Below are 21,813 nucleotides of genomic sequence, written 5' to 3' on the forward strand. Positions count from 1 at the left end.
CGATGCTGTCCAATGCGGAGTTTGATCTTCTGGCTCGTTTGTCCAATGTAGATAAGCCCACACGGGCAAAAGATGGCATAAACTAGATTTACAGAGTTACAGTTGGAGAAAGATTTCCGTTCATGTTTAATGTTAGCATATGTGAACGTTTTACCTTCAATTGTGGTGTCACAGTAAATACAACCTCCGCATTTATTGTGACCCACAACTGCCGGGAAGCCCCAAGCATCATTTATGGTAGTTTTCAATGTAGGTGACGGAAGTGCTGCCCTTACTAAATGGTCTTTGATATTTTTTGCACGTTTGAAAGCAAACATGGGTTTGTCTAGTGATAAATTTCCGGCATTCAATACTGGCCAGTGTTTCAAAACACTTTTTCTTATATCATTGGAAAAAGGTGAGAACGTAGTGACACATATAAGTTTGTCCTGTTCAGTTTTTTCCTTTGGCTCTAGGAGGGCTTCCCGTGGACAATACCATGCTCTTTTCATTGAGCTGCGCACCAGTTTGCGTGGGTACCCTCTACTTCTCAGCTTTTTACTCAGAGTCTTTGCTTCAGAGAAATAGTCATCCCTGAAGTAACAATTCCGCCTAATGCGGAGGAACTGGGAGAAGGGTAAGGAGTCCCGTAGGGCCCTAGGGTGATGGCTAGAGTATTGGAGCAAGGTGTTTCGCTCTGTGGGCTTGCGGTGCAGTGTAGTGGTTAGACGGCCTTCTGTGTGTTTTATCTGTAAGTCCAGAAATGGGATAGAATCTTTACTGGTGGCAGTAGTAAAGCGGAGTCCTCCACTGTTATTATTGAGCCAATGTCCAAAAGATAGGAGGTTGTCATGGGAATCATTCCATACCATGAAAATGTCGTCGATATATCTTTTCCACAAGGTGATTCCCTCATGGAAAGGATTGGACGTATGGAGGATGGTGCTGGTTTCAAGATGGTCCATATATAGAATGGCCAGGTTCGGAGCAAAAATGGCTCCCATTGAGGTCCCTTTGACTTGACCATAGAATTGTCCCTCAAACAAGAAGAAATTTCTGGTGAGGCAAATTTCGAGAAGTTCAAGGATAAATAGCGAGGGTACATTATGTGGACGTGCTCTCGACTCAAGGACCTGCTCAATCACTCTTAAGGATTCAAATTGAGGGATGTTGGTATATAGTGATTCCACATCCAGCGTGCACATAGTGCTGGATGTGGGATCAAATGGATACTCTTCAATGAAATTAATCATGGCCATGCTATCTCTAATGTAGCAGATAGTTTCAGGTACAAAAGGCTTGATGAAAAAATCTATGTAGTGGCCTAGTGGCTCAAGAATTGATCCACAGCCTGAAACGATTGGGCGGCCGGGTGGTGATTGGGGGTCTTTGTGAATCTTGGGCAGGCAGTATATCACCGGGATGCGGGGAGATTTAGTGTTCAAAAAGTCATACTCATTTTTTGTCAGGAATCCCGAATCAAGTGCCCTTGTAGTGACAGTGGTAATAAGGCCTTGGATTTCACTGGTAGGATTTCTGGGGAGTTTACAATAGTGCTCGGTGTTGGTAAGCTGACGTAGCACTTCAGTTTTGTAGGATTCGCTATTTAGAATAACTATTCCTCCCCCTTTATCAGCCGGTTTTATTACCAGGGACTGGTTATTTTTCAATGATGAAATCGCCTTTTTCTCATCAAGAGAGATGTTGTATGGGACGAAGGACTTTTTATTTTCCAGGGCTGTTAGATCCTTCAGTACCAGTTTCTCAAATGTAGGAATTTCAACTGGGATCATTCCAGCTGAGGGAGAGAATTTAGACGGAGGTCTGAACGGGGTGTTAGAATGTTTAGGTATGGATGGGTTGAGGCTAAAAAAACTTTTCAGACGAATTTTTCTGAAGAACCTTAGTAGTTCCGTCTGAGTTTCTTGAAAATTAGGGCGTACCATAGGTACGAAAGACAAACCTCTACTAAGAAGAGATATTTCGTTACTAGACAGGATATGGTCAGTAAGGTTACCAATCTTTAACCTTACTGACCATATCCTGTCTAGTAACGAAATATCTCTTCTTAGTAGAGGTTTGTCTTTCGTACCTATGGTACGCCCTAATTTTCAAGAAACTCAGACGGAACTACTAAGGTTCTTCAGAAAAATTCGTCTGAAAAGTTTTTTTAGCCTCAACCCATCCATACCTAAACATTCTAACACCCCGTTCAGACCTCCGTCTAAATTCTCTCCCTCAGCTGGAATGATCCCAGTTGAAATTCCTACATTTGAGAAACTGGTACTGAAGGATCTAACAGCCCTGGAAAATAAAAAGTCCTTCGTCCCATACAACATCTCTCTTGATGAGAAAAAGGCGATTTCATCATTGAAAAATAACCAGTCCCTGGTAATAAAACCGGCTGATAAAGGGGGAGGAATAGCTATTCTAAATAGCGAATCCTACAAAACTGAAGTGCTACGTCAGCTTACCAACACCGAGCACTATTGTAAACTCCCCAGAAATCCTACCAGTGAAATCCAAGGCCTTATTACCACTGTCACTACAAGGGCACTTGATTCGGGATTCCTGACAAAAAATGAGTATGACTTTTTGAACACTAAATCTCCCCGCATCCCGGTGATATACTGCCTGCCCAAGATTCACAAAGACCCCCAATCACCACCCGGCCGCCCAATCGTTTCAGGCTGTGGATCAATTCTTGAGCCACTAGGCCACTACATAGATTTTTTCATCAAGCCTTTTGTACCTGAAACTATCTGCTACATTAGAGATAGCATGGCCATGATTAATTTCATTGAAGAGTATCCATTTGATCCCACATCCAGCACTATGTGCACGCTGGATGTGGAATCACTATATACCAACATCCCTCAATTTGAATCCTTAAGAGTGATTGAGCAGGTCCTTGAGTCGAGAGCACGTCCACATAATGTACCCTCGCTATTTATCCTTGAACTTCTCGAAATTTGCCTCACCAGAAATTTCTTCTTGTTTGAGGGACAATTCTATGGTCAAGTCAAAGGGACCTCAATGGGAGCCATTTTTGCTCCGAACCTGGCCATTCTATATATGGACCATCTTGAAACCAGCACCATCCTCCATACGTCCAATCCTTTCCATGAGGGAATCACCTTGTGGAAAAGATATATCGACGACATTTTCATGGTATGGAATGATTCCCATGACAACCTCCTATCTTTTGGACATTGGCTCAATAATAACAGTGGAGGACTCCGCTTTACTACTGCCACCAGTAAAGATTCTATCCCATTTCTGGACTTACAGATAAAACACACAGAAGGCCGTCTAACCACTACACTGCACCGCAAGCCCACAGAGCGAAACACCTTGCTCCAATACTCTAGCCATCACCCTAGGGCCCTACGGGACTCCTTACCCTTCTCCCAGTTCCTCCGCATTAGGCGGAATTGTTACTTCAGGGATGACTATTTCTCTGAAGCAAAGACTCTGAGTAAAAAGCTGAGAAGTAGAGGGTACCCACGCAAACTGGTGCGCAGCTCAATGAAAAGAGCATGGTATTGTCCACGGGAAGCCCTCCTAGAGCCAAAGGAAAAAACTGAACAGGACAAACTTATATGTGTCACTACGTTCTCACCTTTTTCCAATGATATAAGAAAAAGTGTTTTGAAACACTGGCCAGTATTGAATGCCGGAAATTTATCACTAGACAAACCCATGTTTGCTTTCAAACGTGCAAAAAATATCAAAGACCATTTAGTAAGGGCAGCACTTCCGTCACCTACATTGAAAACTACCATAAATGATGCTTGGGGCTTCCCGGCAGTTGTGGGTCACAATAAATGCGGAGGTTGTATTTACTGTGACACCACAATTGAAGGTAAAACGTTCACATATGCTAACATTAAACATGAACGGAAATCTTTCTCCAACTGTAACTCTGTAAATCTAGTTTATGCCATCTTTTGCCCGTGTGGGCTTATCTACATTGGACAAACGAGCCAGAAGATCAAACTCCGCATCGGACAGCATCGGAGTAGGATCAAATGTAAGACTGCAAATGCGCCCCTCGTAGAACACTATTCTGCCAAAGGACATAGCGAAAATGATCTGCAATGGACAGTAATCACATTGATCAAACCGCCCCCTCGGGGAGCAGACATGGCTCAACTGCTGAATAAAGAGGAACTGCAATGGATCTTGCGCTGCAACAGCATTCATGATGGGCTAAACCGGATTGAGGATTGGACTTCCCTGCTTTAAATTGTATTGGACTTCCCTGTTGTAAAATTGTAATGTTTTTATATATTTCTGCAATATACTGATGTTAAATCACTTTTGCCCACAACACTTTGCATGTTCACATCACTTTATTTTTGACCGCTTTGAAATGGCCGCCGTTTCCACCTCAGTTACTGGTACATCCGCAGTTAGTCCCTTTACGCTTTTCACCGCATCCAGGTCCCAGTAAAAGCCCGGGAACCTGAGATTACTGACCACCAGATCACCACTCCCGCCATAGTGCCGCCGCACTCCTGAAGTAAGTGAGCAGCCACCTCCCGCCTCCCATTGGTCTTAAATGTTTATATCAGAGATGCCTTTTTTAATCCACATCTCCGTTCTGTAGTTTCCAGGTAGCTATTACGCTACGCCGCCATTGAAGCGCGAGAATCCCGGCAACACTTTAATAACCGCAAATACTGCATTGCCCGACCGGGTAATCAGGTAAATAGCCGCCGACTTTCTATCATTTCCGATCTCATGCCTCTATGGTTTTAACCGGCCACCCTTATCGGTTTTAGATCCGCCGACCAAACCCTCGAGGTACGCCAGATGCACTAATCTGAATATAAGGAGAGCGGTTTCATTTGAACTAAGTAGGTATCAGAACACCTCCTCGCCACTAACGCTAGCATGCCCTAGCCCACCATGCGTTATTATGCACTCCCATGCCCGTTTTTGACCGCATCACTTCCGAAAATATCGCGGTGCATGGAGTTTGCCAACCCACTTTTCACAACCGGCTTCACTGTGATTTTCGCCCGTTTTAAAATGTCCACACTGCTATTTTTCGCTCGCTCTGAATAAACAATTGATTCCTCAACCAGCTCAGGTCCACGACGATCAAAGCAGCACGACGGCAATATTTTAATAATTTCACTTTTTATGCTTGCCTCATTCACAAGCACTTTCTTGTTTCACTACCAAAAGATCACTGAGACATGCCTTCATTTTCATGTAACGAACCTAACTCTTGGTCTCTCTGTTTTTTCCCCCCGTTTTCTCCATTGTAACCATTAATGTATAAGTAAATGTAATTGAAAGGCAATTTATATTGCTTTTGTTCAAGACAACAATAGTGCCAATTCTTGTCCTGATGATGATGCCTCTATTTCTATAGGCATCGAAACGTCGTCGACTTTTAAAACCCATATGCATATTATCTGTGTCAAAATTTACAAAATGCAATGGAGTGTTTTTCTGTAACTTATGCCTGCCTTACTGAAGTACAAGTACGCAGACTTATTCCCTTGCCTTGTTTACATTGCTTTTCTGTTGTTTTGTCTTGTATGTTGAGGGTCACGGCTGTGCCCACTTGATATTCTTTTTCGTAAAATACTTCATCTTTGGATTTGGAACCTATTAAATCCTGTCCGGACGGACAGAAGACATACTACTGATTGAGTATATGATTATTGTGTACTGTATATTTAATGCATATAGGGACCACTGTTCTTTGTAATATGTAATGCTCAAGGTCCCTACGCTATACCTTTAGGGTTCCCTTGTTCTTTTGAAACTCAATTACGAATATGACTGTGCCACCTCTAGGTGTCAGTCCGTTTTCTATAAGCTTTAAGGTTATAGATTTCCTTTTGATGACCGGGATGAGTATTATATCCTGGTCTGCTTCTTGTAGCGCAGTATCAGCTGCTGCTATTTCAGCTGCTAATCTAACTGCCTCTCTTTCATCATCACTGTCTACCATTTTACCGACAGGATGGTTATTTCTTTTGTTTGCAGATCAGGTTTCTTATGGAAACAAAGATTAGATGCACAATATTTTGGAACAGTGTATCCTTCAACGTTGACTAAACCAAGAACCATACATAGGAGTTCCCTCCTGCGAGGTCTGGCGGATATGACCTTTCACCCACTCCAGACGTCTTTGGAGTATTATGGGAAAAAAAGGGGTCTGAGTGAGAAAGCACGACTGAGTTACTCTAAATGTCTTACGTTAGTTTTATCGCCCTTCCAAACGCGTTGGGCGCCATGTAGTGTAGTTCCTATTATCCCAATAGGCTCTGCGCATTGGAATAATACCTTCAATAGTATAGGCCTAGACCAGACGTTAACTAGGTCTACTACTGTCGATATTAGACTTAAAGTTTTGGGTTTGCCAGCTAGCTCAGAGTTCACTAGAAACTTTCTCGAATAGGCAAGGAGGAGTTGAACCTCCCTGGATAGACAAGAAGGGATTTAGTTTCTGACAACCATAGAACATGACAACTTTGCTCTCCCCTAATCAAGAGTGTATCTCGAGAGTCGTGTGAACAAAAGGCAATTTATTTTACTCAGTCAGTACGTGCATTCTTAGTCTCATCAGATTGTAGAGAAAAGGAAGAGACGGGCGTGTTCAATAAAAGATGTTATTTATTGATCAGTCTCTTTTCTCGTACAAGAGAAATGGATCGATATTATTGCAATACTTATAGTTAAGTAAAGTGCATACATTAAAAGCAGAAGTATAAAATAATACTGTAAAAACATTTATATGGTTTCTAAGCCATATGAAGGTTTAAAATGAATAAAATATATTACATACACATATACATTTGACTAATCGTACTCAACTGGTGTTTCTAGCTACGCCTACCCCGTGTACCTGACCTAAGCCTAATACGTGGGCGGGAATAGAAAGTTACAGTTTAAGTTAAGTTTGGTTTTGCCAGGTGACTGACTAAAGAATTCTCTGCGAGGGGTTATTCAGTTCTGTACCTGGAAGTTAGGATGAATGAGGGATGGTATCTCTCGTCTCTGGTCTCGATATTCCAGGCTGCCTGCGAGGGCTACCCGGAAGCGCCGGAGCTGGATTTCTCGGCAGGAGAAAACAGCGTCTCGTTCTCAGCGCGTCAAGAAGGCGGGGCTGCGCCAGCGGGGTCTGCTCTGCTCTGGGCTTCGGCAAGTCTGGCTGCTCCGATCTCGTCACCACCGCGTGTGTTTGCATAGGGCAATATCGGTAATATTTATACCTTTAAGGTGCCGAGATTGACGTAAGGATGGACATAGATACGTCAATAAGGATGTCATACGACTTGGTCGTTAGCACATTCTTTTGCTGAAGTTCTCGAAGAAATCAAAACAATGGCCGCAGGGTTTTTCCAGGTTGACATAGGTTTGATTTGTTTTGAGAACTCCGTATGCCTTATCAGGGGCTGGAGGATTATCGCTTGTCTAATTAGATGGCAAGCGTTATGACCTAATCAGATAACACGTTCCTGTGCCGTAGTGTGGCTTTATCAGATAACGGTTCCTGCATCATGGGGGTTTTCTGCCTCATGGGATGGCTGCTTAGTTAACTTGTTAGTTTGTTAACCAGAATAGGGTCAGGAATAGGGGGATCGATACAGAACCTATAGGAATACATCACAGGGTAACAAGTGCTATATGAATGCTAATCTTTCTTACCCTTTTATCCATCTGCTATCCTTCTCACTCCAAGTAACAGACTAATATCCACCACTGAAATTACCTCATATTTCACCATATTAATTCACCACTAATCCTTTATAGGTTCCCTGAATAGCATGCGTCAACAAGCGAGCGATAAATAAATACAAACCTTTATCCTACTCTATCCTTCTGCTATAATTCCAAATCCAAATAACTGACTAACCTATCTACCACTTAAAATGTACTTGCATGTTTCACTATACTAATTCAACACTAATCCTCTGTGGGTCCCGGAGTAGTGTGCTACCCGCCGAAAAAGCGCTTCGACGCCTCGTCAGGGGTAGTAAGCGCTATATAAATGCAATTACAATACAATACAATACAATACTGTAAAACTGCCTCTCACTGGTTTAGTGAGTGCACCAAGAAAGGTACAGCCCCTACCACTGCAGCCCCTAAGGCAACTGCACCCCCTAGTACAGTCAGCAGTGGTAGTTCCCAACCCAAGGCTATAGTGGGGTTAACCATGGGTACTGAGGTGGATCCTGGCCTAGTCAGGATTCCAACTGAGGCTGTCCTGATCTGTGATGTGGACATGGCTATGTCTACTACTGTGAGTCTCGAAACTTTGGGCAAGTACAGACAGACACCGTTGATAAATGATAAAGTGGCTCAGGCCTACAGGGACACATGTGCCAGTGTCACTATGGTGACACCTAACTTTCTGGACCCTGGACAGATTGTACTGGGTGATAAGTACCTGGTGACCAATGCTAGCAATGTCACTACTACACATAGGGGCCGATTATGATGGCGGACGGACTTGAGTCCGTCCGCCACCATAGAGTAGGAGGGACCGTCCGCAGGGGCAGCGGCGGTCCCTCCATACAGATTAGGATGTTACCGCCAGGGTGGCGGTCACATCCTCTATTTTTAACATTGCGGCGGGTGGAGCTTCAAGCTGCACCCGCCGCAATGTTAAAAATGCATGCACAGCATTTGCGTGCACAAAGCGGCAGGCACCGCGTGGTGCCTGCCGCTTTGTTCACGCAAATGCAGGGGGGTACCATAGGTACCCCCCATGTGCACCCCCCCTTCACCCAGGGGGCCCGCAACGGGCCCCCCAAGGCAATCTCCGTATGCTTTTCCACGGCGGAAAAGCCGCCGTGGAAAAGTATACTTTCTACGCGATCATAATATGCCTGGCGGTGTCTGATAGACACCGCCAGCCATGTTATTGCTTTTCCGCCGCGGTCGGAAGGCGACCGCGGCGGAAAAGCTGCGGACTGAAAAACGATCCCCCAGCCATCCTAATCTGGCGGGGGGTCTTTTTCAGTCCGCAGCGGATTTCCCGCATCCTCCGGGCCAGCGGTGGCTTCTGCCGGCCCGGAGGATGCGGGAAATCCGCAATCCTAATGAGCCCCTTTGTGTGGCAGTTGTTAATTTCTCCTGGGGAGGGGTAACTGACCTCACAAGAGTTGTGGTAAGTGCAGACCTCCCAGTTGAATGTCTTTTGGGCAATGATCTAGAAAACTCAGTATGGTCAGAAGTGGAGTATAGGACTCATGCAGAGATGCTAGGTATTTCAGCACATGTCCTTGCTTGCACAGGCCAAAAAGTGCTTACCTGAACCAGTGCTGGATCTTGAAACTATAGACCAGACACAACCCAAGAGAAAGAGCAAGAGGGTTAAGGCAGTGCCTTCCCCCTGCCTCAGGTTGAGGATCAGCCCTCCCAGGAGGATGATTCTGTGATCCAAGAGGGAACTGTCCTAGAAGAGCTTGAGCCTGATCAGGTTGAGTTTATTGGGACTGGGGGGACCCTAAAGGGCAGATCTAAGGCAGGCTCAATTAGATTGTTCCTCTCTTGAACCCCTCAGACAGCAGAATGCTGCTGAGGCTGTTGGGAATGCTCAAGGTACCCATAAAGTGTATTGGGATGATGGGCTCCTTTATTCAGCGGCTAGAGACCCCAAGCCTGGTGCTTCCAGGAGGTTGATTATACCTCTGCAATTTAGGGGCTTCCTTCTTACATTGGCCCGTGATATTCCCTTAGCAGGACATCTAGGTCAGAACAAGACTTGGGACAGGCTTGTCCCTCCCTTTCACTGGCCCCATATGTCAGAAGATACCAAGGAGTTTTGTCGCTCCTGTGTTACCTGCCAAGCCAGTGGCAAATCAGGTGGCACAACAAAGGCCCCCCTCATACTATACTACTACTTGTGGTGGGGGTACCCTTTGAGAGAGTGGGGATAGACATTGTAGGAGCAATGGCCCCCCAAACAGCATCTGGGCACATATTTATACTGGTGTGCCACCAGGTATCCAGAAGCTATTCCCCTGAGGACCACAACAGCTCCTGTTGTGGCAAGGGCCCTACTTGGAGTTTTCTTCAGAGTGGGGTTTCCAAAGGAGGTTGTCTCTGACAGAGGTGCAAACTTCATGTCAGGATATTTGACTGCAATGTGGAAGGAGTGTGGTACGTTCACCACCCCCTACCATCCACAGTGCAATGGGCTTGTGGAGAGATTCAACAAGACCCTCAAAGGGATGATAAAAGGGTTCCCTGAAGGGCAGCCGGGCCCCGTGTGGGTGGCATTAGGGGAAGACCCACTGACTTTACTAGAGACTGCCCCCCATTGAGAGGGGTGTTCCCGAGGAGCGGCAAACTCTCCAGCAATAACGACTAACAATTTGTAACTGGTTCACCTAACCTAGCCTGGAGAAGGCGAAGCTTCACCTGCTGGTTTCATCGCTTAATTGACACAGTTGTGCCCAAGTGCACGGCTCACCCCCCTAGATTTATAGGTTACTCGTCTCATTGGAGATTTTTGGACGGCGGCATGTTTAGCAGCCGACCTTTTGGTATTCCACACTGGTTATGGTTGTTATGTTACTTTCCAGTGATTGTTCTGTCCCCCGTCCCTTTTTTCTTTTGTGCAACACACTTCTCGACAGTACCTAGGAAGATGTTTTTGGCGACCTTTGGTGGGATGGTGGAGTGGAGACGCTGTTGTGAGAGCATGGCAGGGCCCAAGATGGGGACTTACTTAAAGTAATGCGATGTCTGTGACAAACATATGCACATGGAATGTGCGTGGTATTCATACACCCTCACGCAGATATCAAATTTATTCCTACCTTAAACGACATCGCATTCACATCGCCCTACTGCAGGAAACGCACCTCAACAGGGCGTAAGTGCACGCGCTGCGCCGCAGATGGAGGGGACAGCTACGGAGTTCTCGTCATATGCTCGTGGGGCGCTAGTATTGGTGACCTTCACAGTCTCGCACACTCGTATAGATCAGGAGGGTAGGTTTGTCATGGTGCGGGGTACATTGGATGGGCGACCTGTGGTCCTGACATCGATATATGACCCCAACACCGATCAAAGTGGATTCCTTGCTAACCTATCGGCAGACTTGGCACCTTGGCACGGGGTCCCCTGGGTTCTGGGAGGCGACTATATTTGTATCCTGGATGCTGGGTTAGACCGCTCCTTCTCGCCCCTACCAGGTACCCCTGCGCACGGTGCAATGAGGGCCCTAGTTGCCTGGGCCCTGCAATGGGACTTGCATGATGTCTGGCGAACCCGCAACCCCCACACGAAAACATACTCCTATTACTCAGGGGCGCACGCATTGTGTGTGCGATTAGACAGGTTTATGCTCTCTGGCGAGCTGCTCCCACTCATTACTGACACCTACTACATGGGTCGTACACACTCCGACCATAACCCACACATGCTAGGTTTGGCCTGGGATTGCCCTCACCCGCCCATCCCCACCTGGAGACTGCAACCGTCTCTACTGCTGGATGCTCCATTTCGCGCTTCGTTAGGCTCCCAGATTGCAAACTATTTTGAGGAGAACACTGGCACGGCATCCACCCCCCAAATCGTATGGGACGCTTTCAAGGTAGTCACTAGGGGTCATTGCCTGGGTACACAGGCTAACATGCGGAAGCAACTGGATGGGAAACTGAGGCACATAGAAGCCAACTTGCTCCGACTGGAGCAGGACGCGGTGGAGGGCAATGGGGAACCACTATCAGAAGCGCGAGCTGAACATGGACGCTTGCTAGAACGGCTATGTCATATTAACTACACGGCCCATTCAGCGCGAACACATCACTTAGGGGATAAAATCGGGACACTATTGGCCTGGCTGATCCGACAGGATGACAGGGTGACACCAGTGGCAGCGCTGCGCACTAGTCAGGGAGACATTGTATACGCTCAAAGCGCCATACACAAGACATTTGTGGACTATTACAGGCTACTGTACTGTTTACCGCTGCGAGTCTCTCGCACTGAGGTTACTGCATACCTCTCTGACATACCACTGCCGGTGATGGAGGACGCACAGAGGGACGAACTGGAAGCCCTGCTTACGCCGGATGAGTTACGTACGGTTACATTTGCTTTATCCAATGGCAAGTCCCCAGGCCCGGACGGGTTGCCTGCTGAATTTTACAAAGCCTACCCTGATGTTCTCATCCCTGAGCTCCTAAAGGTATACGAGGCGGCTATCTCGGATTCCTCACTTCCCCCCACGCTGAACGAAGCTGACCTTATATTCCTCCCTAAGCCGGGCAGAGACGGCATGCTGCTGGGCTCGTAGCGGCCGCTGGCCCTCCTAAACACTGACTATAAGATATTTGCCTCTACACTAGCTCAACGCCTGGCCCCCTTGGTTCCCACCCTTGTGCATAGCTACCAGAACGGCTTTGTGCCCACTCGCAGTACCTCCCACAACATTTGATGATTGTTCAGAGTGCAACGGTATGCTACATTGCAATGTTGCAATGGCCTCGATCGGGGTGTCTCGTATTGGACCTGGAAAAGGCCTTTGACTCCGTGGAGTGGCCCTATCTCCAGTCGGTTTTGCGGAAATTTAGCCTTGGCGATGAATATGTTGATATGGTGGGTTTACTGTACCAGAAACCTACGGTGCGCGTCCCCACGGGACGCTTGCTATCGGACACCATCGATGTAAAGAGAGGTACTAGGCAGGGATGCCCTCTGTCCCCGCTGCTTTTCTCGCTTGCGATTGAGCCGCTGGCGACGCTCCTCAGGGTGCGGAGTGGAGGATCCCCCTAGCGGATGGTCTCCACACGGTCTCCTTATATGCGGACGGCCTCCTTTTGTATGTCAGAGACCTGACCTGTTTGCCACCGACACTGTCTGATGACTTTCAAACATTTGAACTTATGTCGGGTCTCAGGGTCAATTGGGCCAAATCCGGGGTATATTCCTTTCACCCAGACACTCAGGAGTGCGAGATCCGCATTAATAACGAGAGACTCGCCTGGTACCCTACTACTTTCCGCTACCTCGGAATCCATATCTACAGAACCCTGCCGGATGTGCTAGAGGGTAACTTGGTGCGGGCGATCTCCTCCTTGCAGGCGCAAATGGCCTTTTGGAAGACTCTCCCCCTCAACGTGTCTAGTCGAGTCACACTGACAAAAATGATAGTTTTTCCCAGATTACTGTATTATTAGGCTAACATCCCAGTATATGTCCCGACGCAGATTTTTAAGGAGCTGGAAACTTTGGTTAGGAGCCTGATATGGAACACAGTGAGACCTCGAGTTGCCTTGACGAAATTATACTCACCGATGGAAGCGAGAGGACTGGCAGTGCCCCACCAGGAGCTCTACTATCTGGCGGCACAGCTGCAGTGGGTGATGGGTTGGTTGGGTGGCCGACACCTAAATGATACGGCCACGGACACTACCGTCTGGACCAGCACACAGATCCATGCACTGTTTCAACCCCTGGCCAAACCCACACGCCCCACACAGTTACACCTAGCAGTGGCCCACAGATGTTATGTTCCCGGCTTAAAGCTTACCAGGGCGGTGACGCCCTACGCCCGGCACTCCCGCTGCTGGGAACACCTAGAGACGGCGGCGCGATAACGGAGGCCGCACTGACACCCTGGACTCAGGCTGGGGTAGACACGCTAGGTGACTTGTATGCGGAAGGAGCCCTTGTCCCCTTCGCAACACTAGCCGCAGACACGGGACTCCCAGCTGGGCAGTTCCTGCTACACGCAGCCATCACGCACACATTCATAAGGGCCTGGAACGATATTTCCGAGGAGCTGCCCACACACCTTTTAATCCAATATTTGTATGTCATGGCGAATGGCTCGCATGTGGTCCAATGGCTGGCGCAGGCGATATTGGAGCACACGCAGTGCTCCTTGCAGCCACGGGAGGCAGACAGAGGCAGGGCATGGACGGACAAAGAATAGGCTATGGTACTGGCCAGTCCCTGCAATGTACCACGTAATTCCCGTTTTAAGCTCATTCAATTTTACATACTGCACCGAGCGTACTTGACACCTGACAAAATTAACAAATACTTTGCCCTTACAACCACTGCGTGCCCGAGATGTTCGCTGATTGATGCGGACCTACTCCACATGGTGTGGTCCTGCCCCAACATACAACCATATTGGAGCGCAGTGACTACTCTGCTGCCGGAAAGCACAGGCGAGAGCCATCAGAACACATGGGAGGTGTGTCTACTGGGTCTTTATAAACGTACAAAACTCAACAGGGTTCCTTCTAGATTCTGGGACCTGGGACTCATAACAGCCAAGAGACTGCTCACTAGACGGTGGAAGGGTAGTGAACCCCCGAACGGGCGACACTGGCGTATATCCTTTGACAATTGGGCCAGGGCAGAGAGTATTACTTTACATAGAGAAGAGACGGCAGGGCTGAGAAAATTCCCTATTGCGCAACTCTGGGACGATACTTTGAAGTCTTTCCACTGTAAGTGCCTTGCTCAAGGCGTTACTTAGCCATTTCCCACCCGAAGATGCACCTGGGAAGGAGAAGAGACACGGCACTATGCGTCCATACAATCGCAAACTCGCCGTGCGCACGCAGGCGATGAGTTGCGCACATTTCGCACAATACTGGCACATAACCGGGCGGTGGTGACATTACCTCGCCTGAGCGGAGGACTTGCTCTCCACATGTCCTACGGGGTGGGATGTGCCCCCCCCACTGGGGAGTTCCTCGCTGCGGTGACCTTCGGCCCACTGCGCCTTCCCCCTCTCCCCCACACTACCCCCCCCCCCCCCCCCCCCCTTGTACTTGTGTTTGGTACTCTTTTGTAACATGCACACACCACTTTTCCCTTGTAACACACGGTTTGCTACTGCTCACATTTTGTTTGCCTTTGATACTTGCACAAGTGCCACCATTGCCTACGTAACGTTTGTTCGTGTGCCTGAGTGTCTAGCATATATTGCAGTATTATACCTCTAATTTTACTTTGTTTTCTCTTGTAACCTGCTCACTTGTCACTTTTTCCTCCTGTGCACTTTTTGCTACCTCATGTACTTTGTTTGCTCACAATTGTCACTTTACCTTATGTAACTTAACGTCTGCTTTTGTAATCTGTTCACGTGTAATTTTCTCATGTATCAGTTCTGTTCCTATTGTGAAGCGCTCTGACGCCTTCGGGTAAAGTCTGCGCTACATAAAAATGCATAAATAAAATAAATAATAAATAAATAAAATTTCCTAACACTGAAGTCGCCCATGCAGGACATTATATGGTACCATCTTTTCCTTTCAATTTTGGATCCGTTTTCTTTATTTCCCTTTTGAATTTTTTCCTTTATTCTTTCTTTGCCTAGTTACGCACTTTAGCGTTGGATTAGTTATTCGACATGGATCAACACTTCCTTACGCTGTATTCATCACTGAATTTTGTATGTGTAAAGCACCTGCTACCAACTTCACAATGCTTGTACATGAACGCGAGGGGGACATGATGTTGCATGCTTATCACAATGTGGAAATCTAAGACATCCTCTGCAGATTGTACCTTGTAGATGAGATGATATAACACATTTCTTTGTTTGTAAAATTTGCAAAGTATTGTGAGTATATAAAGAATCCTAATAAAGATATTCAAACAAAAAATAAAAGGGTTACCTGAAAAGCTGCGGCGAAGATGGGACACCCTTTAACCTTGCCTTCTGTTTGCTTATAGAGAGGTCCCACAAAAGGGGGTTGGCTACAGCCCTTTTGATCTTTTGTTTGGGCATCCTGTAAGGGGACCCCTATGTCTTGTGAAGGAAGGATGGCAGTTACCTCTCAAAAAGCCTAAGCAAGACATAGTGGACTATGTACTTGGTCTCCGCTCCAGAATGGCTTAGTATATGGAGAAGGCTTCTAAAAACCTTGAGGCTAGCCAAGAACTTCAAAAAGCTTGGCATGGCCAAAAGGCTGTGCTGACTGAGTACCAGCCAGGACAGAAGGTGTGGCCCCAGCAGCGCTCCAGGACAAATGGTCTGGACCCCACACCATTGTTGAGAAAAAGGGAGAGGTCACCTACTTGGTGGACCTTGGCACCCCTAGGAGCCCCCACAGGGTGCTCCATGTCAACAGACTCAAAGCATATGTTGACAGGGCAGACATGGGCTTGCTCATGGCTACAGATGAGGGACAGGAGGAAGAGAGTGACCCTCTCCCAGACCTGTTGACTCAGAACCCTGATGATGGTTCATTTGATGGAGTGGCCTTGGCAGGCAGCCTCACTGACCAGCAGCAACAGGACTGCAGACAAGTTCTGCAGGCCTTTAGACATATGTTTTAATTGACACCTAGTCAGACTAACTGGTGCACCCATGAGGTGGACACTGGTGACAGTCTGCCTGTGAAGAGTAAGATCTACAGGCAACTTGACCATGTCAGGGACTGTATAAAGACTGAGGTGCAGAAAATGCTTGAGTTGGGAGTAATTGAGCCATCAGAGAGCCCCTGGGCCAGCCCAGTAGTCCTTGTACCAAAACCTCACACCCAAGATGGTAAGAGAGAGATGATATTCTGTGTGGACTATAGAGGTCTCAATGCTGTCACTAGGACAGATGCTCACCCAATTCCAAAAGCAGATGAGCTCATTGATAGATTGGCTTCTGCCAAGTTTCTGAGCACATTTGATTTGACAGCTGGCTATTGGCAAATCAGGTTAGCTGAGGATGCCAAGGTCAAAACTGTTTTCTCAACCACAGGAGGTCATTATCAATTTGTGGTAATGCCCTTTGGTTTGAAGAATGCACCTGCCACTTTCCAAAGGTTGGTGAACCAAGTCCTTACTGGGTTGGATGACATTTGTGCAGCTTATCTTGATGATGTTGCTGTCTTCAGCTTCACCGGGGAGGATTACCTGATCCACCTGAAGAAGGTTTTAGAGGCCCTGCAAAAGGCAGGCCTAACTATCAAGGCCACAAAGTGCCAGATAGGGCAGAGTAAGGTTGTGTACCTGGGCCACCTTGTAGGTGCGGGTCAGGTTCAACCACTGGAGAGTAAGATCCAGACCATCAAGGACTGGGCTCCTCCAACTACCCAGACACAGGTCAGAGCTTTCTTGGGCCTGTCTGGTTACTACAGAACATTTGTCAAGAATTATGGGTCCATTGTGACACCACTCAATGACTTGTCTTCAAAGAAGATGCCAAAAAAAGGTTCAGTGGACAGTTAGCTGTCGAAAGGCATTTGATGACCTGAAGAAGGCCATGTGCTCTGCACCTATCTTAAAGAGTCCTGACTACTACAAAGAGTTTATTGTCCAAACAGATGCTTCTGAGTTGGGGGTGGGAGCTCTGCTTTCACAACTTAATGTAAATGGTCAAGACCAGCCCATTGCTTTCATTAGGGCCCTGAAGAAGTTGAGACCATACTTGTTTGGCACTCACTTCAAAATTCAGAGAGACCATAAGCCCCTCTTGTGGCTAAATCAGATGAAGGGTGAAAATCCCAAACTGCTCAGGTGGTCCATTTCCCTACAGGGGATGGACTTCACAGTGGAGCACAGACCAGGGACTGACCATGGCAATGCAGATGGTCTCTCCAGGTACTTCCACCTAGAACATGAAGACACAACTGGTCAAGGTTAGTCTAATGTCCCTGCGTTTGGGGGGGGGGGGTTATGTAGGAGAGTAGCGTCTGCTTTCCTATGGTCACCCCATTTTTTGCTTTTTGCTTCACTGGTTTTCGACTTAATGTGGCTGTGGGCCTGCTAATCAGACCCACAGCCCTGCTGTTCTCTTTCTAAATTTCACACCATGTACTTTAGGTACATCACCAATTGGGATTTGGGTCACTCTTATGAGTCCATGTACAGTGTACTATAGGTACCCAGGGCATAGGTACACCCAAAGCCTACCAGGGCCTGCAGCATATCTTTTGCCACCCCTGGCTGGCCATCCAAACTGACACAACTGGCTGATCACTCAGCTGGGGCAAGGTCGTGTAATCACCCCTTGCTTAGATATAGTATTCCTATGTCTAACCTTATATCTGGACACATATGCACCTATAAGTCACTCATATGGCAGGTCTTAACAATCCTGAAGGCAGAGTGCTTGGTTTTATGTGAGATGGGGCTCTAGCATGAGCTGAGCCTGTCTGCAGCTTTCGGAACCATGTCCTTATAGCTGTTCTAGGATATTGCCATACCATATACTCTTAAGTGCATTATGTACCTCGCGGTCAGATGCTAACTTTGGTTTGGCTTTATCAAAACATGTTGTGTAAGGTGTCATACGCTTTGGAATACTACCCCCTCGCCAGTCCTGGCGACGGGGGTAGCATTCCACCCATCTAGAGAGAGAAGACATGTTACTTCCATTGATCCCGGTTAAAGTTAACCAGAGCCTCACCATCACAAAATGGATGCTGCTACCACAGACACAAGTCTGACCTCCTGCTGCTGTGAGTCCTTCCAGCGAGGGAGGCTTGTACAATATGTTTCCTGTCACAGGGAGGTGCTAGCACCACCCCAGACAGGCTATAGTGTATTGGGGCAGGGAGGGCTGAATGAAATGAGACACTGCCTGGGGCACACAAGGTGCCCCATGCATAGTCCAGTTCAAACCGGTGCTGGGGCACTCCAGCCCCAGCTCTGGCACGAAACTGGACAAAGGGAAAGGGGTGTAACCACCCCCTTCCTGGTCCCACCCATAGGAGGGACCTAGCAGGTAATCAAGCCCCTAGATTTGGTATATAGGTAGGAGCTGAGTCCCAAGACTTTAGATATATCCTGACTGAAACTCTGATACGAAACTCTGGACCTTCGACATCCTACTCGACGTAGAAGGCTGAAGAATCTCCCTTGTGGTCAAGGAGTGACCACCCTGTGCAAGCAGGCACCACCAAGCGCTCAACGGTTTGCTTTGTCGTTGCTCCCGCCGGAGCTTGAACACAGAGCCTGACAAGACCCGGACTTCCAGACATCCAACAGCCCGATCCACAGCCAAAGCAAAGCTGAGACCCATGGAGGCGACGAGAGACGTGGGACCGGCCATCTTGGAAAGCCAGCGAATTGCTTTCCGTGCAACTTCTGAGGCACGCTTGAAGTTGTGCATTGGGGATTGAGAAGCCCCAGCCCCGAGCACCAACTGCACCGAAGATCACCTCTCCACACTCACCGAGTGCTGCGTCTGGCCCTTTTGCATTTTCCTGCTCGACGCGTCTGTCCGGTCACTTGCCCGTTGGCTAGTGACCTCTGTGACAACGAAACCTTGAATTTCCAATGCTGGTCTGGTTGCTCCAGACTGGCCCATGCTCCCCTGAAAAGGAGCAGCCCATCCGACCTTGCTGGTCTGATCCAGAAGCCATCTTCGATTCCTGCTTGGGTTGCATTTGCCAAGGCCTGTTGACTCCGAATCGAGATCCGACACCATCAACAGCGAGAACCTTCGTGGGACAGTCCGTATCCAGCTCCTGGTCGTCGTCGACACCTCCTGGTCCACGTGGCTGCAGAGACGAGCTTCACGACATCACCTGATTGCTCCCCGACATCGCCTGGTTCCTTCCTGGTTCCTTCCTGGTCACTGGCTAGTGACCCAGACTCTGTCCCCTCTGCTTTCAGGTACTCTTCATCCTCGATCCACCCTTGGATCCAACCGGACTCTTCGCTCCAGGTCGCCTGCAGCATCTTTTCTCCAGGGCTCCATAGAACTCCACGACGAAACCCGACACACTTTGACACCTATGCACCCGCTTCCTGTGGGTGAGGTAACGCGAGTACTGCGGTGCTCCTGTAAAGAGTAACTCTCCTAGTGTCCTAGTTTCAAGTGGTTAGCCTCTAGTCCAGTCGGAAGACTCCTAATTCTTTAACTTTGTAACTTTACGCACCCATTGACTACTATGTGTGCACGCGTGCGCAATTAGACACTGCACACACATCCCGTGGGCCTCCTGCTCCCTAACTACTGTTAGTCCAGTGTAGCCCCAGCGATTCCCAAGGCCCTAGGCCTTACCATTGTTCGTGACGTGGTTCTTATACCACTATTTTAGTATATGGTTTAGCGGGCCACCAGGGCCTATCCATATATATGCAACTTTTGTATGCTATATTGAGTAACTTGTTATGCGCTTGTGCTTCTGTTCTCATAATGAGTACAGAGGATTGTTTTAGAAATAAATACATATATATTTTGAATATATAACCCGTGTGGTGTCCTTTCATTTGGTATTAAAGGGATTGCATATGGTAAAACAGCTGGCTTCACATGCCCTCTTGAGTTTAGCCTAAGACTGCTTTTGTCCATGCTACCACTAGGATAGCTGGTCTATAAGGTTGACTTTACAACTTAAGGGTTGTTTGGACTGGTGCAAGATGCTCACTAGAATAGTGAACATCATATACCTGGCCAACTTCTCACACAAGGGGTAAGGTAACATCTTTCAAATGGTGGGGGCAGCACATATTGCTTAAACTGTGAGTCGCCTGGAGGTTAATGAGCAGTGCTTAATTTGAGCCAGTGGTCGCAGTTGTGGGCCACCGGCTTGGTATCCAGCACTTATTTATCTGAGACCCTCTAAATACCCACAAATGATAAGTCCTGGATCCTCAAACACGCTACCCTGCAGCTCAAAACCAACCACCCCTGCACCGTAGCCTGATGGACAGTGTTTATGCACCCCCGCCCCCCATCCAACCCAAAAAGGGAAAAATGTATAGCCCACAATTCTTAGCATATTTATTAATGATGAAAAAAGACCTTGCTAGAGAACAAGGCTTTATCCATCACAATCCCCGCAAGGTAACCCAAAGAAAATGTGACATTTCTTTAACCGCATGCACGCTAGCGGTTTTCCCGCTGCGCGCTGCGATTTTAAAAATCCCGCGTTACATGACGAGCTCAGCTCGTCATGAGCGTAGAAGGGGTTAATGTCTGCAGCCTGACAACAACTAAAATGATGCTGACATTACATACAACACAGTAAAAAATAGATTAACGTGTGCTGTAATGTGCCAACCCCCAAAACCGCTGAAAGTGAAACTATGTCCCTACTTGGCACCAGCCGACAGCCTATCGGTTTATTGCTGCATCTAATACTTCCTACTTCGAACAGCTGTAATTTTGTGCTCTATGCATCATATTCCATTTTCAATTTTGGACCTTGTATAATGATCTTGGTTTGTTGTAAAGCAAACCGATATAAGGATGTAAAGCGTACATTTGCTTCTATATGCCCCATGTAATGATCTGCTACTTTGTAATTTTGGACCTTATTTAACAAACTTTGTCTACTGTAAAGCTCTGTAGCACCTCTGGGTAATGTCGCGCTATATAAAAAAAAAGCATAAATAAAGAAAATGGAGGTCAGAGCAGGTGGTGGCAACGCACGAAAAAAGGTAGGTTCTCATATTGTGACGGCGTTGGCGAAATAAAGAGCGCTCTTTTCTGCTGTCAAGGGCACTTATAGCCCTCCTGCTGCGGATAAAAGGAATTGCATCGGCGCTTTCAAAGTGGACAGAGTTGTCAATTGTTTAACTGCGATACCTTAAAAGGCACCAAACACTTTAAAACAAATAGAGTCGAAATTAAGCATTCCTTTTAGCAAAAAAAACGTTTACCTCATACTTGAATGCCACTCTAACAGTGTGTTTACTTCACTAGAAGTGCCACCGTTCATTCCCGTGTGCATTGCTGTAAATTTCAACAGACCTTGGAACACGCTGGCCTGGATGTTCAACTTGAATAAGGCTGGCACCGTGAATACATGTGCGCCACTCCCACATGGAGAGAGAAGTGGGGTGTGTGTGGCTCTGTGTGTGTGTGTGTGGCTCTGTGTGTGTGGCTCTGTGTGTGGCTCTGTGTGTGTGTGTGCAAGACAGAGACAGAGCACT

At 47.4% G+C, this 21,813-nt stretch overlaps 1 protein-coding gene across 1 annotated transcript in view; it reads left to right on the forward strand.

Annotated features, from left to right (window-relative positions):
• Positions 1-21,813, forward strand: part of MTERF3 (mitochondrial transcription termination factor 3) — a 233,996-nt gene that overhangs the window by 51,847 nt on the left and 160,336 nt on the right. The window lies entirely within an intron of this gene.

The sequence above is a fragment of the Lissotriton helveticus genome, chromosome 4_1, assembly GCF_964261635.1.
Source record: "Lissotriton helveticus chromosome 4_1, aLisHel1.1, whole genome shotgun sequence".
NCBI lineage: Eukaryota > Metazoa > Chordata > Amphibia > Caudata > Salamandridae > Lissotriton > Lissotriton helveticus.